This window comes from Pan troglodytes, chromosome 9 (genome assembly GCF_028858775.2).
Source record: "Pan troglodytes isolate AG18354 chromosome 9, NHGRI_mPanTro3-v2.0_pri, whole genome shotgun sequence".
NCBI classification, from domain to species: Eukaryota; Metazoa; Chordata; class Mammalia; order Primates; family Hominidae; genus Pan; species Pan troglodytes.
The window spans coordinates 122,000,134-122,014,593 of record NC_072407.2 but is presented as its reverse complement, the minus strand read 5'-3'; the positions used below and the strand labels follow the sequence as shown (position 1 = coordinate 122,014,593).

General features: G+C 50.1%; 1 long non-coding RNA gene across 2 annotated transcripts; it reads right to left on the bottom strand.

Annotated features, from left to right (window-relative positions):
• Window positions 1–415: 415 nt before the first annotated feature.
• Window positions 416–12,103, bottom strand: LOC112204774 (uncharacterized). 2 transcript variants are annotated; one of them, XR_002938541.3, is made up of 3 exons: window positions 10,643–12,103; window positions 4,048–4,590; window positions 416–2,655 (listed from the first exon to the last, which is right to left on the bottom strand). It is a non-coding gene; the product is annotated as an uncharacterized LOC112204774 (long non-coding RNA). The 2 variants fall into 2 exon arrangements; XR_002938540.3 differs by having other exon boundaries at window positions 416–4,590.
• Between the last annotated feature and the right edge of the window lie 2,357 nt (window positions 12,104–14,460).

The window sequence follows — 14,460 nt, the reverse complement described above, 5'->3', positions numbered from 1 at the left end:
GTATTTCTAGTAGAGATGGGGTTTCACCATGTTGGCCAGGCTGGTCTTGAACTCCTGACCTTAAGTGATCCACCTGCCTCAGCCTCCCAAAGTGCTGGGATTACAGGGGTGAGTCACCACACCTGGCCTAGAATTTTTATTTCTGCTTGAAATATAAAATAATAAAACAAAGTGGAAACCACAAAGTATAATATTTTTGTTTGGTAGTTGCAAGTTTCAGTTCATACATGAAATATTTTGCTTAATATTTGGCTTAGTTTAAATATCTTTAAAATAGTATCTTTATTATTTCTTTATATTATCTCTATAATATCTTTAAAATCATATTTTTAAAATTAAAATGTATTATTCTTTTAAAGGTTTTAATTGTTAATCATTTTAAAGCTAAAAAATGAAGCCAAAAAAAGACAAAATATAACATCATTGGCACAATTTAGTATTTGCCTAAATTGTGCCATTTGCAAATGTTTGAGTTTTATTAAAATTCACTTATTAATTACTAGACAATTATTTACCTAAAGTATTTTTTTAATCTTTTATTGGAATGATTATATATATGAGGTTCAATAAAAGAACACTTCCACTGTTTGTGTTTCATTTCTGGCCATTATTAATATTTGTTTCATTCCATGGTTATTACTGAAAATAATTTTGTTGAATAGAGGAAAGGGTTTTATAAAAAATCCACTCTGAGTGTGGAATGTGCTAGAATGCCAGTGACTATGCCAGTGGGAGGTGACTCCTGCTTCTGGTGTCCTGGCTCTAAGTACAAGGACCCAGTAAGCACAGACTCTGCTCTGATGGGTGGGAGGGCATGGAGGAAGCTTTCTGGGGGGTTGAGCCTTGCCGTGAAGTGGGATGGCTGTGGTGAACACATTCCCTGGGTGGAAACTGCACTAAGACTCTGTAGTTAAGATACAGTTTCAACTGCAGTAATGCTATAACAAACTCCAAAACAACAGTGGCTTTTACAAACTAGAAATGTATGTCTCTCTCCTATAACAGGATTGGTGCAGCTGCTCCCTGGTACAGGAACCCAGGTCCCTTCTACCTTATTGCTCTGGCATCCTGGGATTTGGCCTTATTCAGTGGTTTAAGGTGCCTTACCACCAGGTCTGCATTCCAGCCAGTGGGAAGGGTGAAGGGGAAGAGGAGGGCATGCTCCTTTCCATAGCCCTGATTTGTAACTTGTATACATTTTGCTCACATCCCATGTGGCATCCCTTTGGCACAACTTAGTCATATGGCCCCATCTAACTGCAAGGGAGGCTAGGAAGGTGTTTTCTTTATTTTGGGCTGCTATGTGTCCAGCTAAAAATTCTATTGCCACAGAGGAGAGAAAAATGAATATTTGGGAACAACCAGAGATTTCTTCCACAGAAGTGTGACTTCCCTCGTTTCTGCAACTAAATTTGTTGGTCCAGCAGTGGCCCCAGAAGGCACTGACATCATATCCACCTGGTGACATCCATCCAGAGGGAAACTGCTCCAACGGTTAGAAAAGCCTGCCTGGGGGCCAGGTAAAGGATGAAGGAGATGAGAAATTTGTGCAACATCCTTTTTTTTTTTTTTTTGCCTGGCTGGCCCCCAAAATGGTATTTTTTTTCTCTTTTTAAGCAACTTGGTGTTTGTACATTCAATTCAGCACACTCATGTGGATGAATTAAGGGGGATGAGAATAAACCAGTGTCTCCCAAGTTCGCCATAAGACTCACCCTGGGTGTTTGTTAAGTGCACATCTTGGAGTCCATCCTGGGCATTCTGATTCAATGGTCTGAAACGGACCCTGGAGTCTGCAGGTTTAACAAATTGCCCATGTGATTTTTAATCAGGCAAATTTATGAACCCCTGTGCTGTTTCCCCAGCGTATCCAGAGCCTGCCAGAACATGGAGATTAATTGCAAGGATATTCACGATAACATCTAGATCAGGAGCTACGGCACGGGGAGGCCCTCATGAGGCCCGGGCTGGGAGACTGGGTGAGGCGGGGAGGTCAGGATCCAGTGGAGCTCTCAGGGCATGGCTTTCTGAGGTCTTACAGCAGCCAGAGTTTGTGGCTCTTCCTTCCAGACTCTGCTACCAGCCGGACTCATCTGCTGTCAGGGAGTCTCCGTTCACTTCTCTCACTCCCACCAGCTGCTTTATTATTTCCTGTTTCCATTGAGAGAGAGCCTGATTGGCTCAAATAACTGCAGTTGAGTGAATTGCCTCCTGCACTGAGTCATTTATCAGGCCTCTGGTCAGCCTATGAGTTGGCTGCCCATGGCTCAGGTGCCCACCCCCTGTCCAGCCAGTCATAGGGTTCTAAACAGGAGTTTAGAATCCTGCCTTGGTGAATAAGACCATGCCTGGTCCCACCCTGAGCGACAGCGTGATGAAGCATGGGAACATGGTACAGCCACGGAGGCACTGGTGGGGTTGGGTCTCAGGCGCCCACGGCTGTGATGCTGCACTCTGCCAAGTGGCCTCTCCCTGTGCTCCAGCAGGGCCTCACCATGCAGCCTCCCCTGCCTTCCAAGCACATCAGCGAGGTAGGGGATCCACACAGCAGATGCGGAAGAGTTAATCCAATAGAAGAGATTGTTATTCACAGGTCCTTCTACTGCACTTAGGATGTGTGCATTATTGAGTCTCCTTAGCTGTTGAGGAGGAGATCTGAGGATCAATGGAGAGGAAAGTGAGCATGAGGGATTTTCTTGCCAGCTGCCCATCTTGTCACCCCAGGGGAGCTGCTTCCTCCCTCTGACAGGCAGTGTGGAAGCCAGGCCGTAAGCCAGGGCCTGCCTGGGCTCTGGTCCTGCCCTCCAAGCACCTTGTGCCTCCTCTGAGGTTGGCAACAAGTGGCAGCCCCCTCCTGTCAGCAGGCGAGAGGGGCGATCTGTCCTTCCCAGCCCATTAACACAGCACACACAGAGCGAGGTTAATGGACTCGAGATGGAGCTGGCAGGAGAGGGAGAGCCCTATGGGAGCACGCAGCCCACCTTCTGTCTCTTAGCCCACTCTCTCCTCTTGCCAGCTCTGGGCACATTCACACAGTGGTCATCTAGGCACCTCAGCCTCAAAGACACACAGGAGGTGGGGCAGGGGGCAGAGGGGCAGAGAAGCAAGGGGGTCATTGGTCTCCAGCACTCTCACCCACAGGTCCCTGAGGGATGGCAGCTGTCAGCTCGGTTAAGGGAGTCATTAGGACAGAAAATCAGCTTTTATGCCCACTCAGGGTTGTGTGATTGAATTGTGGGTGCAGACAGAGACAGACTGCAAATCTCTGTGGCGCTGGAGCCTCCGTGTTTGCTAGACGAGGCCCCAAAAGGGCGCGAGAGAAGAGAGGCATCCACATGGTGTGGGCGTTGTTCCCATCAGCCTAGCTCCTTGGAACCATCATTTACTCCGAAGTGGAAAGAAACAGCTCCAAGAGATGCAGATGGGTCTGAGGTCTGCCAGCATATCAGACGCAGATTAAATTCGAGGTAGGAGGTGAGAAAGTCCCCCATTTTCAGGGAGGATATGAGGTCAGCGGGTGCAAATTTCACACATGAAAATGACACATTTCATAACCCGAGTTCTGGGTGGATTTTCATACCCATTGATTTGAAAAACAGTCAAAGCTGCTCAGATTGCTTTCTTCTTATGAGGTAAGGGGGACACCCTCCCAGCACTCCCACCTTACTGTGACTTGTTGGGCAGTGGCAGTGGTGCACTGCTCAAAGTTCTGCAGGTCCAGGCCTCAGATGTGAGAATCTCCCACACTGACCTTCCTCTTCCTCACCAAGAACATTCTCCTACAGTGGGGTGTGCACAGAGTGTGTGTGCACACACACAACACACCAAGAACAATTCAACTGTCTCACACACACTCAGGTTCACTTCCGACAGGCAGGACAAGTTGTTTCAGAAACAATTCAGGTTGGATACTGGGAAGGACTTCCCAAACAGTTATGAGACAAGGGCAGCTGTTACTGGGGGAGCTACAGGATCCTTTGCCCTGAAAAGATTTATAAATAAGATTGCCAGAAACATCGTCTAAGATAAGTACCCCTAATAGCTCACCTTTCCAAAGGACTTGGCAAGGCATTTTCACACCCCTCCTCATCTGTTTCTGGCAGGCAGTCACGTTTCACTACACTCATTTTCACAGAGGAAGAAAATAGGCTCAGTCATCCAGTGAATTGACCAAGGTCACATAGCACCAACTGAGGAGCTGGGCCCACAGCTGAGGTCTCTGGACTCCTATTCTGGTGCTCTGTGCACCTGATACTGCATCTGGCATTGGGGGTGGAGAGCTGCCCTGGATGCCTCTGGAAGGTCCTGCCCAGCAGAGAGAGGATGAGAAACCTGTCTCAGGGCTGCCCCATCCTCTTCGTGTCCTTGTTCTTAGTCCAGGGTCCTTTCACCAAAACAAATTAAATCCAGGCTCGAGCTGTGTGTCTGGAGCCACCACTGGCCTTCTGAAATTCTTCTTGGTGTGGGGCTGAGTGGATAAAGGAGGACCCTGCAGGGCTGCTGGCATCATCAGGCAGGAGTGGCACTTCGTCTGCTTCTTCCCAGTTATTGCAAGTTCTTCCCAGGTTCCCTTCCATTTCCCAGCAGATGCTAAATGGAGAAGAGGAAAAAAGTGCGCTCTAAAGCTTGGTTCATGGGGATATTCCCGTCTTTGGGTTTGGAGAGATTAGAATTTGAAAGGAGTGGGGGTTATGCATACGTATCTGTGCGTACATGTGTGGTTTGGGAACAGGCAACTTCTGCTTCCTAATAAAAAAAAATTAAAGCTTGAAAGGGATTTGTTAAATCAACTAAAGGGGGCCCTTGGGGTCTCCATCTCTCTTCTGCGCAAACCCTTGCCCAGTGTGTAAATGAATGAGGACCGCATGGATTTGACTTCACTGAGAAATGGCACTGGCTTATAAAATCCAGGGAGAAACATCATCAAGAGCCAGGTTTGTTTTCATCTCTCTGTCCACACACTCCCAGCAGCTTGTTCTAGCCGCTCCAGCCTCCAGGCAGTGGGGTATTTGCATATTTGGGTAAGAGAAGGAGGAAGAAAAGTCACAGTCATGAATCAACCAAGCCCAGGCCGTGTGAGCACTTGGAAGAAAGGAGACTCGTCACTTTATTTACCAAAAATGGGCTGGGTACTGCTCCCCAGATGTGAGGATTCAGCCTGCAAAATGGAGCGGGAGGTAGATGCTTAGATCCCCAGTGCATGGCTTCAAAGCAATAGGGAGAGTAACTTTGTCTTCCTTTCCATTTCTTCAGTCTTCCTCTTAGGGCCTGATTAACAATGTGATGTACAGGATGATGCTGGTCTAGAAAACATTCCCCTCAAAGGAAACCCATGGCCTTTGCGGGGAGTAATCAGTAGGGGGTCGGGGGGCACACTGTTGGTGTGCATTGGGGGGATCTGGTAAAGACCTCCTAAAACCCTTGGAATCTACTGAGTGATAAAAGTCTCTGGAGTGTTAATGAGGTGACTCTGAAGAGTGAATTCAGTCACCAATGGCCAATGATTCACTCGATCATGCTTACGAAATTAAACCTTCATAAAAATCCCTAAGCCACAGAGTTTGGAGAGCTTGCAGGTGGGTGAACAGGTTGAGGTGCTGGAAAGGTGACATGTCTCAACTCAAGAGGGCGTGGAAACTCTGCTCCTCCCCACCCCCCACCCTGTGTACCTTGCCCTACACGTCTCTTCCATTTGGTTGCACCTGAGTTGTACCCTTTATAATAAACTGGTATATGCTTGGTGATTCAGTATGAACTAATTACTGAACCCCAGAGGGGACCCTGAGAACCCCTGACTGGTGGTGGGTGGGTCAGAAATATGGGTGGTCCCTGGGACTAGTGACTGGCATCCGAAGGGAAGGCAGACTTGTGGGACTGAGGCTGAAAGCGGTGGAGTCTCATGTGAACTCTGGGCAGTTCGTGTCTGGACAGGACTGAATTGTAGGACACCCATTTGTGCTGGAGAATTGCAGAATGGGTTTGGTGGCAGAAGTGGTGGGAGAGAGGGAGAGGGAGAAAGACAGCACTCTTCTGTCTCTTCTCATAAGGACGATAATCCTATTGGATCAGGGTCCTACTCTCATGACCTCATATAAGCTTATTTACCTCCTTAAAGGCCCTGTCTCCAAATGCAATCATACTGGGGCTTGGAGCTTCAACAGATGAATTCTGTGGGAACACACACACTCAGTCTATGGCAGGCAGGGAGCTGGGGTGATGAGACTCGGGTCTGACTGGGCCCCTTCTTGCTTTGCAGGGACTTCAGAGGGAGAGCCAGCTCCCTCCGCATGGCAGAGGGTCTCTGCCTTCTAGAGGGAAACAAACATGCCCTCTGCCCTGCTCCAGGTGTCCAGACCACACGGTCCCAATCCACCCATGAATGCTCTCAGTCACATCTTCCAGCTTAGGGGAGAGAAGGCTCGGTAACCCTCTTTCCCCTGCAGCCTCCAGCCCTGTTTCCCAAGCCTTGTTCTAAGGGGAAAGCAGAAGCGCAGACAAGTCACACAGCTTGTCCAGGCTCATACAGCATCTGGTGGCTGTTTCTGGGAACAAGAACGTACGTCTCCTCTTTCTTGGGAAAGTGTTAAAGCAGCCACAGGCCCAGCGGCTTCTCCCATCTCTAGGAGAGCACGGGGTATCCTGGCGCCACACCCCCCTTTCTCTCCCTGGCTGCTTTTTTGTCTGACAGTGGGCCTGGTACCTGTGTCCTGTGAACTTTGCAAGGGCCTCCAGAACTGCTGGATACCTGAAAAAAGAATTGATTGGCTCCAAGATGCAAAAAGGGAACTGCAAAATCAAAATTAATAAATGATTACATGTCTACAAAACATGCCAACTAGTCAACAGCCACTTAACTCCTGGTTGTATCCAAATTATAATTAGTGTAGAATGTGTCTGCAGTTTAAGAAGACTGACATGCTCTGGGCCTCCAAATATCAGACTGAACAGCATACGGAGGACCCTGGCCCTCCTCGTCTCTGCCTCTGACTCAGAAAACTCAAGAGGGATGGGAAGGCTAATCCCTCCCTGGGGAGGGGCTCAGCTGCACTCCCATTACAGGGGTCCCGGACTACCCCCTCCATGAAACTTTACATAACTCCCATTCTTTGTCTTTCGGGGCAATGTTTCAAAACTACGGTTGATCCAAACATCACTTGGGGGTTGGCTTTAGGGCAGGGTCACACCTGAATATCCCTAGGTTGAGCCTCCAAGTTTCCTGGGCTCCATCTGTGTGTGGATGACTAAAGGGACCACCAAGGCAGTGAAAACTCCATGTTTACTCAACAAGACCCAACAAATATTTGTGCCAGGCATTATGTTAAATGCAGGGGGTCCCAAAGGGAGCAAGCTTACCCCCTTCCTTCATGACGCTTGTGTCTAATAGAGGATAACCGCCAGCATTTGGGCCATAACTGTTCCTCATTTGATTCTTACAAAAACCCTGGGAGCAGACAGGGCGGGTGTTAGTTTTTAGTTCAGAAAACGGGGATCTGAGAAGGCATTCCAGGTGTCTAAGGTGGCAGCTGAAGAGCCTGGAGTGAATCCCCCAGGTCCTGTCTCCACATGCCCACTTCTCCCGACTCCATCAGGCTTCCCAGCCATGGTTGCTGCGGGCTGCCGGGACACTAAGGAGAAGCGTCTGGGTGGGCTGCTGTCTAAGGCCACTGGCTTCAGGACCCCCCTCAGCTCCAGCTGAGCCCTGTGTCCAGTGAGGCAGGGGTGGCTGCCGCCCACTGCAGTGCACAGCGACCTCTTCTGTGAACCTCCTAAGCTATCAGGAACTAATTAGCTATTTATTTCAGCCAATTCATTATGTTCTCTTTGAACCTCGCTTCCCTTTCCCCAGAAAAGCTGCCCTGGAATTTGTTTGAGTGTTGCAGGCAAAATGTGCTTGCAGGCTGCATTCCGGAGCCAGCTTCGTGCTTCTCCCCTTGGCTGCCACGTCTCCCTCCCATCCCTCCCTCCTCCGGGCCTCCTCTGTCACTGCAGCCTTCAGCCGGGGATGGATGGGAGCGGCCTGCGGCTCTGTGCCGAAGCACAGGTCCTGCCTGTCCTGTCTTCCAAGGCGCTAAATCACCCCTCCGCCTCCGCCCCCGGGGGCCGCAGCCTCTATCTCCTGCATCAACGCGTCCCCCGTGCTCCATCAGGGCTCTGGGTTCTGCAGCAAATCCTTTGTCTCCAGCTTAAATCCCTCCCGACGCCCAGTTCAATCATCCTCAGCGCCAGCGCCGGGCTTAGCTCTGCTCTAGCCCTCCCTGTTGGTTCTGCCCCCTGATGGCCCTGCCCTGGTCCTGCCGTCTGCTCCAGCAGATCCCCTCACCCCCAGCCACCCCAGATGAAAGCCCACCACTTCCTGCTGCCCCTCCGCTTGTTCCCCAGCCACCCTCCCTTGCACCACATTCTACCACCCAATGTGCTTGACTGGGCCTGTGCAAGCCACTTTCTGAAACTGAGAGAGGCCGGGAGATAAGCGCAGTGGGAAGATGGGAGGGATCACAGGGGAGCGCTCCTCCTCCCAGCCTCCAGACGCTGCGGGTGCTGGCCACGGTGGGATGACCTGGCCAAGCCAGCTGGGAACACCTTAGAAACCATGGCCTAGTTCTCCTCTCAACCTCTCCCAGCCCCAAATAGGCAAGCACCAGAAAATGCAGTTTCACCACAGGACACCCTCTCCCTCTAGCTTAGTAGCCCCAGTGTGGGGCTGCGCGACGGGACCTGGGTTGAAATGTTGTAATTTTCAGAACATATCATTAGGAACTCCCCAAGATGGTGGCCTGGGCCCACAGGTTCCCTGGGAATCCAGTTGCTGTGGCAACAGGAAAGCGTCCCACGGAGGCAGGGCGAGGTGGCCTGGAAAGTGCAGAGGCTGTCTGTGGTGTTACTGCCTGGGGACCGGAGGCCTTTGTGCCCTCCTTCCCCCAGCTCAAGAGAAGTGGCCTTTCTAGAGCACAGGTGGGTAGCCATCCTGTGGTGGGCATAGGGGACATCCAAGTCTGTTCTTTTAGCAGAAATGGCAGGGGAGCAGTAGAAATGGTACCACTGCAAATTCGGTCTGTCATCTGGGGGCGGGGGGGTGGGGGGCGGTCCTGTGGGATGTGGTGTACAGAAATAGAAGAATTATCCCCCAATTCCAAACCTGTGACTCATCTGTCTGGCCAGAGCTCGCCTGTGGCAGTCTTTCCAAGGCCATCTAATGGGAAAGGCTTTATCCTAGAGCTCACAACCTCCGAGTTAGGGTCATGCTGAACACCCGCCTCCCCCTTAGCAGCCCATTCAGACTCATTCATGAGTGTCCTAAACCATTCCATTACCTAGTTATGTTTTCTGACTGTGATACTTCTTAGGGAAATAAGCTCCCTGTACCAGCTGCCCAGAGGAGCATTTCCCTCTGACCTGTCCTGTGACCATTTGATGTAGACTGTGAAGGACTCCCTTAGCGTCAATGTTTTGGGATTTAGTGAACTACTCTCCAGCTGACTGTTCCAACCCTCATGATGCTACACTTTCTTTTTTTTAAGACAAAGTCTGGCTTTATCGCCCAGGCTGGAGTGCAGTAGCATGATCTCGGCTCACTGCAACTTCTGACTCCCGGGTTCAAGCCAACCTCCCACCTCAGCCTTCTGAGTAGCTGGGACTACAGGCACGTGTCACCACCATGCCTGGCTAATTTTCTTGTATTATCATCATTATTATTATTTTTGTAGAGATGGGGTTACACCATGTTGCCTGGGCTGGTCTCAAACTAGTGAGCTCAAGTGATCCGCTCGCCTCGGCCTCCCAAAGTGCTGGGATTACAGGCACTGAGCCACTGTGCTTGGCCGATGTTATACAATTTAATTTCAAGAATGAATATTTTAGAGTGCCTGCTGCTTCCATACGACTTTAAAATATGATCTTATTTATTCCTCGGGACCATGTGAGGTAGAAATTATAATCCCTATTTCAAAGATGAGGAAACCAACTCGAGGAGGGTTGACTTGTCCACCCAGCTAGCCCAGGTAGGGTTAGAATCTGAACCCAGGTCTGAATATTACTAGCAGTCCTTTCCCCAAGGAGGCTCAGCTACTTCCAACCCTATTGGTCCTGGAAGGGCGAATACAAGTTTAAAATAAGAAACTTAATTCTCCCTGCTGAAAATAAGAGAAGAGACTTCTCCCCCTCTTTCTTTTCATATCAGAATTTCTTTCTAGGTCCTTTTCAAACATACATAAATCTTTATAATGGTGAAATAAGCCTCTTGCCAGTCATGGTTCAAGTACCTGGTAGCCATTTTTTGAAATCCTAACATTGGAGGAGAGAGTGTCCCCTCTCTCCCAGTTCTTGTGAGAGAGTAAGAGCCTAACTTTGGTGGGTCTCCTGCTTCTATTTGCAAAACTTGTTTTTCCTCTGGATAAAGCCAATAAGCTAACAGATGGTCACCCTAATTACCAGGTGAAGTTAGGACGAGCTATGTGTTACAAATGGGGATGTTGTAAAAGTTGCCAGTACCAAAATGGAGTCACCTATGTCAAACGCTTAACCAAACGGAGATGAGGGAGGCCATAAGGAAGCCGTCACACACACATCCCTGTAACAGGACTATCACAAGAACTTCCTCAAGATTGCAGTGATCCAGCTAAGCCACTCACACAAGGACACTCACCTTGCAATGGCTGATGAACAAAGGCCGGCTCCTACGACGAGCTTGTGACCTGTGATCTTTGTTTCAAAGCGGCTTGTGTGGACTTCTCTGTGTCTTTAAGACTCCCCTTTGCCCTGACCCCTCTGGATATGCCTGTGGTCTGTTATAACACACATACCCCAGATTGCAATCTTCTGCTATTCCCAAATAAACTCATTTGTTCTGGAGAGCCTGTCTTTCTGCATTTCTTTTTAGGTTGAAGTTTTCGGGCCCTCTTCCTTGAGGACTAGTTTCTGTTTATCTTGAAAACATGTATGCAGTGGATTGTATCTACCTGGCTATATAGGAGTTGAGATTGCATTTTGCATTCTGTCTCTGCAATCTCTCAGTGGATTGCCTGTGATGTATATCACATCCTGGTTTAATGCTTACTCAATAATAAAACTGTTTTCTGTCTCTACTACCTTTGAGGAGAAGTTTTCTAGGCTGAGAGAAGATTTTGTTTTCTTAATTATATTTCCCCAACATTCTCCCTGGCCTCTGCTTGCTTTCCAGCTACAGATTTTGGGTCTTCCGAGTCTGTCTTTCTCACCCCTGCCTCCTCTAAGACCCAACTTCCACTGACCTCTGGCTCCCATCTCTCTGGGGTGTGGCCTCTGTTCTGAATTCCGCCTTGCTGGTGTGTTCATTAGACATCAGATCATGTTAAGGGGTGTCCCTCCCTGCCTTCTTAGGGAACCCTTGGGCCATCCAACATTTCGATGGAGACTTCAGTAGCAATAGCTTTTTAGCCCACAGAGCTGCCTTTATGTCATTCACCTTTTCAAAAATGTTGAAGATCTAGGAGGTAAAGTCACCACTTGATCATATGCGGGGGGACACTACAGCAGACTCAGCCTCCCTTCCAGCTGTATCTTCTGCTGCTCTTCCAATCCATCTCCCTATTCCCCAGGCCCCTCAGTCCACTCAGTACAGGACTCATTCAACAGGGCCTCACTTCATTCCCTCCAGTCTGGAGTGTTTCCTCCTCTGCTCCTCACCTGGGCAAGGTCTACCACGGCTACCAAGGTCTTCCTCCTGGAAGCCTTCTCACTGGGAGGACCTGCTCCTGCACCTTGGGCCATCACCTCCGTGTTTTGTCTGGTCAGAGCTTTCCCCCAGGTCTGCAGCATGCGTGCTGCAGTAGACAGTTCTCTGAGGACAGGACTCTTCTCTCTCTGCTTCACATTCCCCACCTACACCAAGCCCAGGCTCATACCTGGCTCCCTGCATTCATTTTCAGGCTGGACCATCCTTGGTGACGTGGTGGCTTCTACAGTCTCTAGCTGCGAGGGTCAGGGTTTCCCAAAGAGGAGGAGCTGCACGGCTTTACGTTTCTTCCTCCTCTGCTGTTTGGGGGTCACTGACCCTTTCTCAGCTAATCGGTGGGTGGAAATGTAGCCATCCCGCTTGGGCCAGCCAGCGCACAAGGCCTTCTTGCTCCCTTTCTCTCTCCAGAGTAATAAACAGAGTCGTTACCAGGTGCCTCTCACAGCCTCCAGTGCTGGCAGGTTATTTATATGCAAATTTGCCTGTCTGTGGTTGTGGAGGCTCATAAACATGATAACAGCAGCTTCTGTAGGGGCTGGGACGTGATGGAGGGTGGGGAGAGGCCCTCTAGCTTCTGCGGGAGAAGTTAATATGGGATTAGCCACAACCAATTAGATGGTATCAAACCCAAAGGGATCCAACGGTTTAGCTAAACTGAAGATTGGGCTGAAGGAGGGGGGCTGCGGCTGTCAGGAGGGCCTCAGCAGACCCCTTCCCCAGGAAGCCAGGCTTCCGGCAGCATCTCAAGTCCCACAGGCCTTGGAAAGGAAAGGCCAGGAGAGGGAGGGCAACACCCTGAGCTTCCCACAGGGCCCACACCCTGGCGGGAAGCCTGCTGGTTGGGGTGGGGCTTCGGCGGGGGTGCGGCTGGGGATGAAGGAAAGCTGCTCGGCTGGGCAGTGAAGCTGCATGCTTTCCTGCTTTGGCCCCTTGGCCAGCAAGCAGTTCTGCCCACTTCTCTGCTCGGTAACTGTGACTCATCCTCTGGGACTCTCCTTCACGTCACCTCCCCTGGAAAGCCTTGTTTCCCCTGTCCTGGTCTGAAGTCCCACAGGACTTTGTCCATGCCTCCCATGTGTCACTCATTACACTCTATGTCTGTCTCCCCTCTAGACTGCGACTGCTTGAAGGCTATACAACATTGCTTCATTGGTCTTTGACTCCGCAGGGCATGGTACAGTGATCAATGCAAGGTAAACCGTCAGTAAGAGTCTTTTTGAGGGGATGGAAAGGAAACACAAAGAAGCCAAGATTTGTACCGCTTTTGTGGTCTTGGGTAAATTCTTTCACTTTTTGAGATTTAATTCCTTATTTGCAAAATGGGGATAACACTTTCTCATCTGACTGTCTATGCACTGCCATTGTAAAGCTTGGCCCTTAGCAGTTTGCTTAGCTAAGTTGGTGACGTTTCTCTTGCTAGGAACTGCTTCCCTTCCCACCCCTCCAGGGCATCAGGCCATGGGTCAGATATTCTCTTGTCTCTCAGAGGAGTCTGTTCCTGGGGAAGGTAATCAAGTAAGATGAATTCGACAATCAGGAAAGCAGAGGTTTCTGCATAATGGAGAGCAGGGAAGGAGAGGAGAGTTGGTTGCTGAAAGGAGGCACCTTTTTATTTTTACTGCATCCCTAAGCAATAGCAGGAAGTGCGGGAGGAACGGTGATGAAGAATGTGAAGAGAAGGAGCTGTGAGCCTGGAGCCAGGGGTGGCAGTGCTGGTCTGCTCCCTGGCCCAGTCAACAGGTAGGAACTAGCACCTGCTATGCCCTCGGCCCTCGCCAGGCAGCTGCCCTAGACCCAGCAGAGGAGACCAGAGTGAGGCTGCAGAGAGAGTGGCTGTTGCCCTCAATTTACTTACAACTGAGGAGGCTGCCGCCAGGTCCCCTAGATTCTGCTCTAGGAATCCTTCCCTGTTGACCCCATGGGCATCTGGCCACTTCACACCCCTGCCAATGTGCTGTGACAATGCATTCTGCTTCATCTGGTGCTCCAGCCAGTCCTCACAGGCTCAGGCTGGAAGAAGCCGTGCAGAGAATCAGGTTCAAAGCACTAGTTTTACCAACGAGGAAAATGAGGCCAGAGAGTCTGTGGGATGGGCTCTGTCTCACACCCCTCTTTGTGGCCCAGCCCGGCCCTCTGAGTCCATGCTGGAGGCTGGAGCCTGCTCTGAAGATTTCCCATCAGTGCAAAGGGTGGTCCGCTCCCTTCGGCACCAGACTTGGAGACACTCTTACTGGCCAGTGCTCAGGCAGGAGAGGCCAATGGGGCACTTGGCAGCAGGGTTGCCACTTGATTTCTTTCTCTCCCCCAAGGGTTGTCAAGGTGCCAGTTCCTGGCTGGGGTGGGAGTCACAGCTGTTTGTGGCTCAGATCTATGGGGACTTTCTCTCCCATGAAAGAAAGAGAGAACGCATCCTCTCCTCTATTGTGACTAGTAGCACCACCCATTTCCCCATCAGTCCAAGTGGAAACCCACAAGCCATTCTCCACTCCTTCCTCTCTTCACCTCCATAACCAATCACTCACCAAGTCCTGGGGACCTCAGCCTCCCTTGAACCCCCGGACATCTCATAAACTCTCTGAATTCGGTCATTCCTCTCTTTAATTCTTAACCTCAACACTCCCTGGCTAGGCCCAGGCCTTCTAATACAAAGAGGCAGAAAGGCCTGGCAACTTTTTTTTTTTTTTTTTTTTTTTTTTTGCTTCAAGACACACAAAAACATTGTCAGCTCCCCCTGTGGCAAGGAAAGCCCA